A 14945-nucleotide genomic window follows, 5' to 3' on the forward strand; every position below is an offset into this window, starting at 1 on the left:
GAATAAACGACAACAGGAGTTAGAATAGGGACATGTGCTTTTATATTTATCTCAGGACGGGACCAAAGGCAATGGGTCCAAATGGGAGATGGTCAATTTTAGGTAATAGAGCTTAAAATACCTTAGGGTTAGCTTCATTAAGGACTTCCAAAGGTTAGTGTTAGAAGTCCTTAGACCAAGGACCTTAGGTAAGCTAGGTATGCGCTTGATGTGGGAACCTGGCCCAAGCTTGAGGTGCTTGTCATGCTTCCTGACTAAGGTGCTTGTCATGCTTATGGGACGAGGTAATTGAGAATCTTGAAGTCAAACCAAGGCCTACAATGAGGGGGAGATCCCTACAAGTAGGAGATGTGAGAGACTACCACTTGCACCCTCTCAAGGGTCACTCCTTCCACAAGAGGCAACATGGACACATGTCAAGCTCCTCCTCATGTTGCCCTCATGGTGTGTTTGAATCCTATTGTCTAGACTTTAAAGGGTCGAATGAGCATTTAGTTTAATTAAATAACTATCTAGGAATTATCAGGCCCTCTCTCTCTCTCAAAGTGGTAAGGAGGACACTTGTCCAAATGCTACCCTTGTTGCTTGATATGAACTAAGCATGTGATTGGCTAGGCTTGCAAGGGCCCAATCAAATTCAATCATGAGTTACAAAGAGGGTTGGCCAAGGCAAGTTGGGGGTTTGCTTAGAAGTAGACTCCCTCTCATACACACTCACTTTGTGAAGTGCAAGAGCTCCTTCTCCAAGCTTGAGAAGTTGAGAGCCTACACCAACACTCTTGGCTATGGAATGCAAATCCAACCAAGAGCCATGCTATGCTTTCCACCTTCTTCATCTCCATTACTATGCTATTATGCTATGCTAAGCTTTATGGGTAATGGTATGAAAGGACACTACTTCTTTCTCGCATGTTACTTCTTCTTCCTCTTCCCTTCCCTCACTCCCTGCTAGCTCTCTCCACTTTGAAGGTGTTTGAGGTCTTGGGATTGAGGCTGGGGATATGTTAATGCTTTTGCAAGGCAATTAAGGGCATAATCTTGGTGTGTGAAGTCTAACATCTTCATTGCACCTACGAGGTCTCAAGGAACACAAGATTGTATTGTACCAAGTCTCTCTATATGGGGGAATCTATAATACAAAAGCCTTTGGAGGGGGGACTGGCTCCACATAAATTCGGTCTTGAATTGCTATCAATTTCTCTAATCCTTTCTCTCTCTCTTTTACAAGTATTGTTCATGCCAATCTAATTACGTTTAATGTTCATTTTACTACCTTCAATCAATTAATCTTCTTATGCTCTTTAAGAATCCTCTTAAAGGAAATGCTCACTATTGTTATTTCAATATAGGAGCTCTATGTGATGTCTCCTAAGGAACATATCTTTGAGATGTTGATGGGAGGGGATCAGCCCCTAGCCCTTGGCACCACATTGGCTCCAAGTTTAAGATCAACTACCAGTTTCATAGAGTATTTCCCAATGGCAAGGTGCAATATCTTCATTCCAAGGATGAAGTATACATCGAGAAGGTGAACCCCTGCTGAAAGGGTGACGTTGGTCTGAACTTCCGCTCTTTTGGAGAGAATGTATACCTGCCACAATTAAGTTCACTGGCAATTGCTGATTGTACTTACTTCTGTTGCATCTATGCTAGACTTGCTACAGAATTGCAACCCGGCCATGCATCCTAGAGAGTGTTGTCCCAACCTTCATTGTGCAAGCACATTTTTCTGTGAAAGCACATTGCAAAGGAGCCTTGTGACAAATGGACATTTGAATACTACGTAAGGAAAATTGTGCTCGATTTTGCACCCACCAGTCTCTGTCCGATCCAATGTACATTGACGGGCTCTAGGTGAGGGTGATGTACCGGGCATTCTTTGATACTTTTTGATACTGATGGATCAGACTTTTGCTGGAAAAATGCATGTGGGTCTGAAGACTCAATCAATTTGTGAAACATGGCAAGGGAAATGCATTTTCTATTGACCAACAAACAAAAGACAAGTAGGATAAATTTGACACATGATGATGACCAAGAAGTGGCGCAGTCCGTTGTAGTTAGGAGCCCAAAAGAAGAGGATATGCCGGACTGATGAGAGCACCATGGCCACCATAATAGGAAATGAGAGCCCCTTTTAGTGCGGTTGCTGCCATAAGGTCTCTCCTCTCTCTCTCTCTCTCTCTCTCTCTCTCTCTCTCTCTCTCTCTCTCTCTCTCTCTCTCTCTCTCTCTCTCTCTCTTCTCCCACTCAGCTGTGTTTCCCTACTACCGACTTCCATGTGTCGCTCGAGAGAGGATCCATATTAAACACAATTAAACAAGCGATAAAATAACAAGGCTGCCCTTGGTAAAAATTGGATAAAAATTGAAAATTTATACCAATCCTAAACTGATAGAAATCTATAGGGTCCCCCCCCCCCTTTCCATGCTATATGTCGGTCGTTGCAATGTCCAAGAGGTTTCAACCAATGTGCACTGAGCACCATGCGACACAACGAGCAGAGAGAGAGAGAGAGAGAGAGAGAGAGAGAGAGAGAGAGAGAGGTGATGTCACTTCCACTTGGTTTCTCTAACTTCTGAACCTCAATAATCCATTTCCATGCTCTAAATAAACTTTCTTCAAAAAACCTTGCAACTCTACATATCGGAAATAGTAGTGGTAAATTCACTATATTTGAAGCTAAATTTTGTAGGTTTTTTACCTTCAAATTTAAAATGTAGAGGTAAATCTTAAAATTTTGTAGGTAGGATTGCACTATACCTAGGTTTTTTTCCAACACTAGGCGGATTCTTTTGTGAGGTTTTTTGTTAGAAACGGCTGATGGGGGACACGGGGAGTAACGGGGGAGGGAGCTTTGAGGTTTTTGTGGCGATAAATGACAAATGTTTGTGATGAAGCCTACAAGTGAGGCAGTAAGCATAAAAATCAACTCAAGCTTTGGGCAAGGTTCCCACAAACACTTTAAGCACTTTAGTTAGCAAGCCGACAAGCACCTCATGCTTGGGTAGGGTTCCCACCTCAAGGTCAATCCTAGGTCAAAGGACTTTTTAACACTAACTTTTGGAGGTCTTTAATGAAGCTAACCCTAAGGTATTTAAGCTCCATTAGGTAGCATTTCTCTTTAACATACCATCATTAGGAAGAAAATGGGGTATAGGAGGGCCTCTTTATTTGGCAATTTAAGGAAATGCTTAAAGCTTAAGTTAAGTTTGACTAAGCCTAAAAGAGAGGGCAAAAAGGCCTATGCTGAGATTTTTAAAAATACCATTCGTATATTTTGTATTTTTAAAATAAGCTACTTTAACACAAAAGAGAGGTGGGTAACTAAATTGTAAAATGTCTTTCCCCATCTCTCTCCTCTCTCTCTAATATATATAACACTCTCTATCACTTTGTTCTCATTAAAAGAAGCACTTTTCAGCCCCCCTGTCAAAAAAGCAGATTTTGCATATTCTCTCACTGTATTCTCTCTCTAAAACGTGAGCCAACTCTTTCCCTTTCCCCCCCTTTTCTCTCTTGTCACTTCCACCTCCCAATCATTAAGAAGACATTCTATGCTACCTACATCTGACAGAAAGTGTAGATCCTCCAAGGCTACAGATCTACTCTCTCTCTCACTCTCTTCCTTTATCTCTCTCTCTCTCTCTCTCTCTCTCTCTCTCTCTCTCTCTCTCTCTCTCTCTCTCTCCTCCCACTCCTCCCACTCCAGCTTCAGGTGAGAGCAATGGCGAACTCCATTACCTCTGTGTGCATCTGCATTTCTCTCTCTAAAGCCCACATGATCAATATTTTGAATTCAAAAGAGATTGAGCTACACTTACTCTCTTTCTTTCCTCCACAAAATAATCCTTCTCTACTATCTCTCAGTACCTTCCACTTTTTTCCTCCATAGCCAGATTTTGATGCTTGCAGCAGTCACCATTACACATTCTCTTAGTATTTTTCTTGATTAGCGAACAAACATGTCATTCAATCTCCCTCCACTGCAAGACATTAGTAACAGGCCAAAACGATATCGATTAAATGCTGATTTGGAACAAAAGTATGCTACTGTGTGACTTGGCATATCGAATCCCAATGCTGCAGATTAGCTATGAAGCATTGGGTGCAAGGCAATCAACTTATGGGTTGATGGCCACATTTACCCAGGTGATCCAACAACTAATGCACCACTACCCTTTCGTAATGTCACTGAGCTTCTACGTTTTATTGGAGATGGAAGAGGTGGACTGTTTGGCTACTACTGGAGATTGTATTCAGATTTTGTCAATGAAAGGGAAGCAAGTAAACATCTCTTGGCTGCCTATTCATCACTACAAGAGAAGTCTATGAAAGATCTACATCAAGTTAGAGAGGAATCCAACAAGAAGATGAAGCAACTGAACATGAGATGGCGAATCTCAATAAAAAAGTACAGCAACAAAAAAAGGAGCAGGAGTGTCAGCTAGACAATTATGTTCAACTACAACACACTTTGTTAGGAAAAGTGACGTAGCTAAATAGATATTTGAGTAGATTACTCAATGGAGAGAGATAGATTTCACACACAAGAGATTATAGAGTAGAGAGAGAGAGAGAGAGAGAGAGAGTACACATGATATACGTGGTTCTCCCAATGTGGGGTACATCCATGGGAAAGCATCCACTTAATGGCTTTAGTACTTCAAAACAAGAAGTAGTTTACAAAGGGAATATACCTTTAATAGAGCTGCCGCCTTGCTTCACTGTTTGGAGGTGATAACAACATACAAGTGCCCACCTAGCCAAGGCGCCCGTTGGGTCAGCCGGCCAAAGTTTTGATGTGGTCACATTATTTTTCCGATGTTTAATACATCAAACCTTATAAAAGTCTAATGACAATCGTCTATGTCAAGTCTGAGTCAAAGATGTAATTTTTTCAATGATGTATGTAAAGGTCCATGAGAAGTTGGCTGCCGCCGGCCACTTTAGAAAGCACTAGGTATATAATACACTAAGGTTAGTGTGAAAGGGAGATTATTTTTGAAGATAAGTGGCTATTGCGTTACGCACAGAGAGCTGCCTCTTTGCTCAAACTTGTAATCATCGCTTCTATGGCTACGGTAATCCAAATTCAATTTTGTTTCTTGCATTGTGTTCCTCTTACTCTGCTCTTTCATTCAAGTGTAAGCATTCAAGATTCGGTGAAGGTTTCAAATGCATCCATTTAGGCCTTAAATCGCTGTTTTGAGTGTTTATATGCATATTTTATGTTGTTTTGACTCTAGGAGAGGCTTTAAGGACCCAAAAACGACCCTTTAGGATCATCCGTTTACTGTTTTTGCGTACTAAGGGACGAATGATCACGATCTTTGTATCTGTCCAGAATGCTGTTACAGTGATAGGGTATGTTCCTGATAGTCCCCTGTAGCTTCTCTTCAAGTTTCGTGCGATTCCGATATGATTTTCATGGTAAACGGGCATGATGACTGTAGAGCTTTGTAGAAGGACATAGGCAAAATACTTGGCTTTAGTGCGTTTGATTTGCTTGTAGAGTTAGTAGTTGCTTCTCTTCGAGTTCACTTCATTAGGATTGACACCCTAGTGAGTTTCCATGCCTCATCCGAGTCGCTTCCCCTGTATCGATAATTTTATGTTGATGCTTGAGAGCTATGCTATGGACGTCCGTTGCGGTGACCCGCGATGGATGTCCATAGCAAACATTGGCGCCACTGCCGGGGAATGAATCTTAGGTGATGAGTGACCAAGTGCGTATTCAGAGTTTTATTATTGTTCCAAAAGATAATTTCCATTCCATTTACATTTCAGTGAAGCATCTAGACAGGGGTTTAGTGCTTAGTGGAGTCTAGGGTCAGTGGACTGGCTAGATCTACTCTTCAGAGATATAGGGAGTTTTGAGTGAGGTTGCTTTAAGAATTTTTTCTCTTCAAATTTCTTTGTATCGATTGAGTACTGATCCATCATCCGTTTTTTATCCTGTTTGTTTTGTTTGATTCATGTTTTTATGTTCTTTCATTTCTGTACTTAGGAGTAGGATAAGTAAATTACATTCCGGTCAGATTTGGGACAAAAGTTAGAGTCGAGAAGCCAGAAAACCATAACTTTGGCAAAAAAGGCCATAAGACTCTGAAATTTAGAAAATCTGACCAAACAGAGCTGAAATTGATTCAAATCACAAAGTGGTAGCACTAAACACTGGGAAATACTTGTCAGAGAGATCCTGTAAAATTTCATCAGATTTGGCTCTGGTACTACGATCGCGATCGGTGTACCTCAGTGTCAGAATTGTACAAGATTTGACATGTGCCTTCCTGATAAGATTCTAAACAAGTTTGTCTAAAGCAACCACACCCAAAAACATCAAAAATCAAGGAAATCAGGCCACTTGCGTAAAACTAGCCTGACAGACCCAAAAACTGTAAAATCTTGACTTTTGCTGATCCAAATGCAAAAAGACTTGGGGGATAGCCTTAAAACATCAGTCTACAAGCATGCCAAATTTGGTCTAATTTGGGCTCCAAACTACGATCGCGATCGGTGTACCTAAGTGCCAGATTTTGACCAGATTTCATCTATGGGATCCTCAGGTGTATACAAACATAAAATTCTAAAGGACCTAGATCCAGAAACCTCAAAATACTTGTCAAACCATCTGAATACAGATCCAAGTCAAAAATTGCTAAACTGGCATAGAAATTGACTTTCAGAAGACCAAAACACATCAAGACTAGGAAGAAACCATATAGAGGGATAGCCTGTACACAGGACAACCCCAGATAGCTTTCAAATCGCAAAACAAACACCAAAATCAAGTCAAATTGACAGATTCAGGAAAATCACGCACTTCAGACCAAGAAACTGCAAATTCTTGACTTTTTTGAGTCCAAATACAAAAGTGTCTGGTAGGTAGTCTTATAATAGCCTAGTGAACAAGCTGGTGAAGTTTCATCCAATTTGGGCTCCAAACTACGATCGCGATCGGTGTACCTCAATGCCAAATTTTGACCAGACTTTACCCACACATACACCTAGGTTATATAAGATACCAGGAGTTTTCAAAATTCTAAAAAGTAAACAAAATAGCCAAAAATAGCAGACAATCAAAAAACCACTGCAGTAGACCAAGATCTGGTGAAAACTTGACTTTTTCTTGTCCAAATTCAAAAAGATTTGGGGAGTAGAGTGTACACATCATTGTCTACCATATCCACAAGTTTCACCTGAAAAGGAGCTGGTACTACGATCGCGATCGGTGTACCATAGTGACATTTTCAGTTGAGACTTAGTGAGTAGGTAGCTGACATCTAGTGCAACATATTTTCCAAAAGGAGCAGGGTCAAAAAAACAAAAGACAGTTGTCAAATAGGGCAAACATTGATCATTGATCCTTCAGACCAAAATTTTGAGAAAATTCAAGTTTTTGTGATCCAAATGCAAAGTGGGGTTGGGAATAGACTAATCATATCCATGTCTATCAACTCCTAAAATTTCATGCAAAAAGAAGTTGGAACTACGATCGCGATCGGTGTACCTCAGTGACATTTTGGATTGAAAATTTATGAGTAGGTAGCTGACATCTAGTGCAACATATTTCCCAAAAGGAGCAAGGTCAAAAAAGCAAAAGAAAGTGGTCAAAAGTCCCAGTTACACAATCATGCCAATAATCGCAAAACCACCTGGGATTTGGGTTTTCATTGGTCAAAACATCTCCAAATTCAAAAATACAAAGACACTTGGTATCAAGACATCAAGGGCTAGCTACTACTGTGCAAAAATCTTCCAAATCTGTGACATGGGGTCAACGATCGCAATCGGTGTACCTCTGCATAGTGAGGGTATTTGACTTCATAAGTTTGTAGATCTACTTGAGGACATCCCAAATCTTAAGTTTGAGTGAAAAATACCCTCTGGAAGCCAAGATACAAGCCAAAGTTCCTGTGTTCTGGTCCTGAGACTGTTTTGAGTGTTGTTTCAAGTGCAGTTCACTAAAAGTGCTCTAACTTTTGATAGACAACTCCAAATTGAGTCAGGTATAGCTAGGAAGAAAGCTTGCGGGCAATAGCACACACCTAGAGCTGAATTTTTCTAGGTTTCCTAAATCCAAAATTTTAGGGTACCCCAAGACCAATTTCAAAAGACCAAAAAGTCATAAATTCCTGACTTTTGAGAGACCTGACCAGGGGCAAAGAGAGATAAGTTTCACTAAGACAAAGTGAGCTTGTCAAGGACTATCTTGAGAGATTTGTTGATCCTTAATCATGATAAATCATTCACCACCAGGGTTCTCTACTCCAGTCGGAGACATGAAAAACGCAAGAAACACTGCAATGTCTTCAACAGGGGGATTGGGAGAATACCTAGAGGAGGGGCATCCTCTAATTGACAAACCAAACGTGAGATTCATCAAAGCCAATGAATCCAAGAGAGTGCTTACAGATTACACTCATGAGGGCTTATATAGATTGACAAACGGGGATCCATACATCTTCTACAGGTGTGTAGAGCCCAATGCCAGGGAGTTGACCACCCACGAGTCTTACCAAGCACCGAGCAAACTTTATCGAGCAAACACAAAAACCGAGCGATATCTTGGTGAAACAGACACACACACACACACATAGAGAGAGAGAGAGAGAGAGAGAGAGAGAGAGAGAGAGAGAGACCATAGGAGAAGGAATTATTTGTTGCATATGGACATACATGTGGAGGGATTTGATGTCCTCTGTGGATTGTGGATCTCACTCCTTCTCTCTCTCTCTCTCTCTTCCTCTCTCTCTTCTCCCCCCCCCCCTCCTCTCTCTATCTCCCTCTTCACAATCTCTCCATAAGTTATTAGGTACTCCATTTGGAGTTAATTTATCATCGCAATCAATAGTGAGAGATTAAAACATTTTGGACATTCATTTGTGCTAATTGCTTCAATTTAGCATCTATTTTACGTGAATTTTGGGCTTGATTATGTAATTGATTGTTTTAATTTCTTATGTCTATGTGCTAAAAGCCCTCATGTCAAGCTTTGTTTAAAGCTTTTATGATCTCAAAATAAAGGTGATTAGTCTTGTTTTTCTATAACTCTCTTAATTTTGTGGGTGTGTGTGTGTGTTATAGACTCTCTGTGTGTGGCTATAAGAACAAAAGGAGGTGAGAGACACCCCAACACAAGACAAGGGCTAAAGCTATCATTGTGACTCGATTGCACGTTCAACTCCACTCAACACATACGCGAGTAGTGTATAGCTTTGCCCATGGGCAGGGACTCCCAACCTTGCCCACCTTTAGTAGTCTGCGACTCTATCCCTAAGTTAAAATACCTGCTACTCCAAGCCCATTCAATAGCTCACACCGTAACTGCATCGCTTAACCAAAAAAAATCACCTAGAGTATCGCTAATCAACTGGCTTAGTCATCTCAAGGCCGTCTGGAAGCTTTTCTCAGCCAAGCAATGAGCCTCCACTTACACCCCTATCTCTTAAAAAATTATCACCGCCCTCTTTGCAGAATTGGTGCCCACTACGCTAGCCTAAAGTAGCCTCAATATTCTCCTTAACTTGGTGTGCAGGCTATTGATGTCTTCTTATCTTCTCTGCATCTACCTGAACATTGCATTCATCACCCCTATCTACCCATGTTGTTTGCCTCTACCTTTCTCCTCGCATGACATTCTTCCAAATCACATCTTCAAGTTAGCAAGATCAGTGTGCCTACGTGCCCAGTTGCAACCTCATCGATACCTACACTGGCTTGTCAGGCAGCCACGTATAAAAGCTACTTTTAAAGGAAACACTCCCAAACCATTCTGTGTCGACACGGAACCCATTAGGATATAGTCCCAATTAAGGTTCCCCCATATGCTCTTCTCAATCCATTCATCTCAATCTGAACACGGACCTTAAGCATTCTGCGTCGGCGTGGATGCTATTAATATAGGGTCCGCTTGTCATCCTATAGTGTGAATATTCTCATCTTTATGGTGTGAGCCTTCCAGATCTTACTCGATCTACATGACTTGTACTACTGCAAGAGGTAATCTTGGTCGATCCCCAGTGCAGACGCTCACCATTTGCATGATTGTCACGGGAGGTTTCATCGGCGGATAACACCTCTATGAGAAGCTCATGTCAAAGAGGGAGCACACTTCACTGCCAAAAATCTTGAAACTTCTAAAGCGAGTCTACAGACTTTAAGAAAGGGCATGGCAGAAGCTCTCTCTCTCTCTCTCTCTCTCTCTCTCTCTCTCTCTCTCTCTCTCTCTCTCTCTCTCTCTCTCTCTCTCTCTCTCTCTCTCTCTCTCTCTCTCTCTCTCTCTCTCTCTCTCTCTCTCTCTCTCTCTCTCTCTCTCTCTCTCTCTCTCTCTCTCTCTCTCTCTCTCTCTCTCTCTCTAATGGTGCAAGACACGTCATGCAGGTTGTCCACGTTTATGACAACTTGCAGGATGTAGCGTGTGTCTTTGCGTGTATAGTATCCATTGCCTTTCCTCTCTATCCGGACATGGGCCTTCAGCATACCGCGTCGGCGCGGAACCAGTTAAGGAAAGAATCCAAGTAGGGAGGCACTATCCGGACACCGCCCTTCAGCATACCGCGTCGGCGCGGAACCAGTTAAGGAAAGAACCCAAGTAGGGAGGCATGATCTAGACACAGCCCTTCAACATACCGCATCAGCGTGGAAATAGTTAAGAAATGAACCCAAGTAGGGAGGCACAATCCGGACACGACCCTGCAGCATACCGCGTCGACGCGGAACCAGTTCAGGAACGAACCCAAGTAGTAGGGAGGCCTACGGATAACATATTATCCTTACCTTTTTCTTTGCTTTCTCCGTTTCAATTGCACGCGATTGCAATATGGCAGTCCAAGCCGTTGAGTGCATCTCCGTCGTGCCTACAAGAGGCAATAGCCAACACGGACCGTCTCTCTCTCTCTCTCTCTCTCTCTCTCTCTCTCTCTCTCTCTCTCTCTCTCTCTCTGCACCTGCGTGTCCTCTTGTTTGCGCCAGCTACTGTCTACAATCGCCATGTGGCCAAATGGAACGAGAGGTAGTGCTAGTCAGGGTGCATTCTCTCTCTCTCTCTCTCTCTCTCTTTCTCTCTCTCTCTCTCATTGCTGTGTTTGTGTCTACAGGCTGTGACCACCTTGTGATCAGAGGGAAAGAGAGTGAGAGACGGTGATCAGGGTGCACAGGCTTGTGCCTATAGGCTACGAACACCTTTTTGCTAGAGGGAAGAGAGTGAGAGACAGTCAGGGTGTCTCAGCAATGTGAAGCACTCATGTGGGCCTCGTAAGAAATGGTACATGTAGCTGCTTCTCTTGGAGCAAGGGCATGGACAGCGGGAATCCGGATGAGGATCAGTTGGCAGCTTGAAGGAAGGGCGAACAAGGACGTGCCAAGCGGCAAGCATTGAGTCACTTGGGTGAAATCAAGGAGGTGTCGAGGCTATAGAAAATATATCATTGAGTCACTTGCAAGATACCCTTGCCACTCCACGTCATGGGCATGAGACAACGAGAAGTCGGAGCAGGAGACGATGACGTGCAGGAGTAGTAGACGAGGGTCTGAGATTTTGTTTTTGCTTAGAACGCCCTACAGGAGCTGTGTATGAAGCTAGCTTGAGTGGTTACACAAGGTGAAATTGAGCCATTCATTTTCTTGGAGAAACTTAAGAGCAAAGGGAGCAAGGGAATATGTGAAGATTACACTAAATAAAACAAAAGAGTAGTAGGACACAACGAATAGAGTAGTAGTAGGACCCGGAAATTGTGGGACCAATGAGAAAACAAGAGTTTATTCTTTCACAGTAGACCATAAATTACATGAACCATCCCTCTTTTACTCTGTAGTGCTCCAATCGAAAATGATTAAGCATTCTATAGTGTGTTTTGAAGAGCAAATATTTTGTCTTTTTTTCAATTTCTATAGAATCATCTTGAGTGACCTTTTTGCAAGTAAGTTTCTCACCCAGGGCCCCTTACCTTGCACAACCTCTCCCTCCAATCCTTTTCTATATTCAATGTTTAACAACAGAAAAATTCGGACTCTACCCTAAACTATCAACTACGCTTCGACAAAAGCAGCTCTTATCTTCAAAGATACCAACAAAGCTCTATTGAAAAAGTAGCAAAGAAAATCAAATTGGAGATGCCAGTGCACACATGTCAAAGTCTCAAACATTTTGAGATACGAGCTCCAATAAAAAGTCAACTACACAAGGAGGCAAAGTATCCAAAGAAGCAGGTATCATCGACCAACTGCACAAATGAAAAGGTAAAGCAGGATGTGCAACAACATGCACAAATGCCTCGTCCACAACATCCAAATCACAAAGAACACATGTTCATCAATCAAAGGCAAATGGGCACCCCATTTGAACAAGCAAAACATGCCAAATATAACTCAATCAAGGAAGGGGGGAGTCTCATCAACAAGAAGACCAGACTACAAATGGCCGTGTTAAGGGACGACACGAGCTAGGAACGGGGGAGTGTTTGGATGTGATAACAACATACAAGTGCCCACCTAGCCAAGGCGCCCGTTGGGTCAGCCGGCCAAAGTTTTGATGTGGTCACATTATTTTTCCAATGTTTAATACATCAAACCCTGTAAAAGTCTAATGACAATCGTCTATGTCAAGTCTGAGTCAAAGATGTAATTTTTCCAATGATGTATGTAAAGGTCCATGAGAAGTTGGCCGCCGGCCACTTTAGAAAGCCCTAGGTATATAATACACTAAGGTTAGTGTGAAAGGGAGATTATTTTTGAAGATAAGTGACTATTGCGTTACGCACAGAGAGCTGCCTCTTTGCTCAAACTTGTAATCATCGCTTCTGTGCCTATGGTAATCCAAATTCAATTTTGTTTCTTGCATTGTGTTCCTCTTACTCTGCTCTTTCATTCAAGTGTAAGCATTCAAGATTTGGTGAAGGTTTCAAACGCATCCGTTTAGGCTTTAAATCATTGTTTTGAGTGTTTATATGCGTATTTTATGTTGTTTTGACCCTAGGAGAGGCTTTAGTGACCCAAAAACGACCCTTTAAGATCATCCGTTTACTGTTTTTGCGTACCGATTGAAGATGAGCAAAATGTCAACTTCTCCTTGTTGACCACCTTTATAAACATGTCTGCAAGATTTTCACTTGTATGCACCTTTCCTAGCTTTAGCTGTCCCTCTTCCAAAAGAGTGCGTATGAAGTGATATCTCACCTCAATGTGCTTTGTCCTTGAATGAAAGGTTGAGTTCTTTGCAAGATGGATAGCGCTTTGGCTATCACTGTACAAGACATAATTGTCTTGTTTGAATCCAAGCTCTTCTAAGAATCTGTGAAGCCACATAATTTCTTTGCTTGCCTCCGTCATTGCTACATACTGTTGTGCCTCCAACCATGAAGACATAGCCAGTAGTTCTCCTTCGAGTATCTTTGTCACCTGCCATATCTACATCAACATACCCTTCTAGAAAAATATTAGTTCCTCCAAAATACAAAGCATTTGTTGTTGTCCCTTTTAGATACCTAAGTATCCACTTCATACCTTGCCAGTGTTCTTTACCTAGGTTGTCCATGAACCTACTCACAACTCCCACTGCATGTGCAATATCTGGCCTTGTCCAAACTGTAGCATACATTAGAGAACCTACCGCTGCAGCATATGGAACTTTAGACATGTAGGCTATCTCCTCTTGTGTCTTTGGACACATATCCTTGGTTAGTTTAAAGTGACCAGCCAAAGGTGTAGAAATTGGTTTTGAATTTTGCATTGCAAACCTTTCTAGTACCTTCTTGATGTAATCTTCTTGAGCTATCTTTATTGTCTTCTTCGTCCTGTCCCTTGATATTTTCATACCAAGTTTACTCTTTGCAGCACCTAAATCTTTCATTGAAAAATATTTAGACAGCTCCTCTTTTAGGTCTTTGATGTCCTGCATGTTAGCACTTGCAATCAACATGTCATCAATATATAACATTAGGATGATGAACTTCCCATCTCCCAAATTCTTCGTGTAGACGTAGTGATCCGAGTTGCATCTTGTGAATCCCTAATCCAACATCCATCGATCAAAATTCAAGTACCATTGTCTTGATGCTTGATTTAAGCCATACAAGGTCTTCTTTAATCTGTAAACCATTTTCTCCTTACCTTTTACTTCATACCCCTTTGGTTGAAGCATGTAGATTTCCTCCTCTAAGTCACCGTGAGGGAATGCCGTTTTTACATCCATTTGCTCGAGATTTAAATCATGATCAGCCACAAGGCTTAAGACAAGCCTAGTTGAGTTCATTTTTACAGCAGTAGAAAATATGTCATTGAAGTCAATACCTTTGTTTTTAGAAAACCCTTTTACCACAAGCCTAGACTTGTACCTTTTCTTCCCACCTTCTTCTTCTTTTAACTTATACACCCATTTGTTTTGAAGTGCCCACTTACCTTTAGGCAACTCAACCAACTCCCATGTTTGGTTGCGATGTAGTGAGTCCATCTCCACTTGCATGCTCTTCGTCCATTCTTCTTTGGATTCGTGTTGCATAGCTTCTTTGTATGATTCCGGCTCTCCAGAATCTGAGATCAAGAGATGGTTGAAGGAAGGAACAAACCTTTCTGGAGGTCTACTTGCTCTTGTAGATCTTCGTGGAATAGGTTGAGGCTCCTCATTTGGTTGACGTTGTTGCACATTGTCACCGTTTGCAGTCCTTGATCTTCACCGTACTCAAGCTCCATGTACTCATCACTTGTTTCTTTTGTTTATTTTCTTTCCAAGTAATCTTTGTACATATTTTGTTCGTTAAAAATTACATCCCTACTCCTTAAGATTTTACCATCTTCAGGATTCCATAGGCGATACCCAAAGTCACCTTCTCCATAGCCAATGAAGAAACACTTTTTGGACTTTGCATCTAGCTTTGATCTTAGGCTTCTATCTATGTGCATGAAAGCCTCACACCCAAACACTTTGAAAAATGTATAATTCACCG

The sequence above is a fragment of the Adiantum capillus-veneris genome, chromosome 30 (assembly GCF_014529385.1).
Source record: "Adiantum capillus-veneris isolate H3 chromosome 30, ASM1452938v2, whole genome shotgun sequence".
NCBI lineage: Eukaryota > Viridiplantae > Streptophyta > Polypodiopsida > Polypodiales > Pteridaceae > Adiantum > Adiantum capillus-veneris.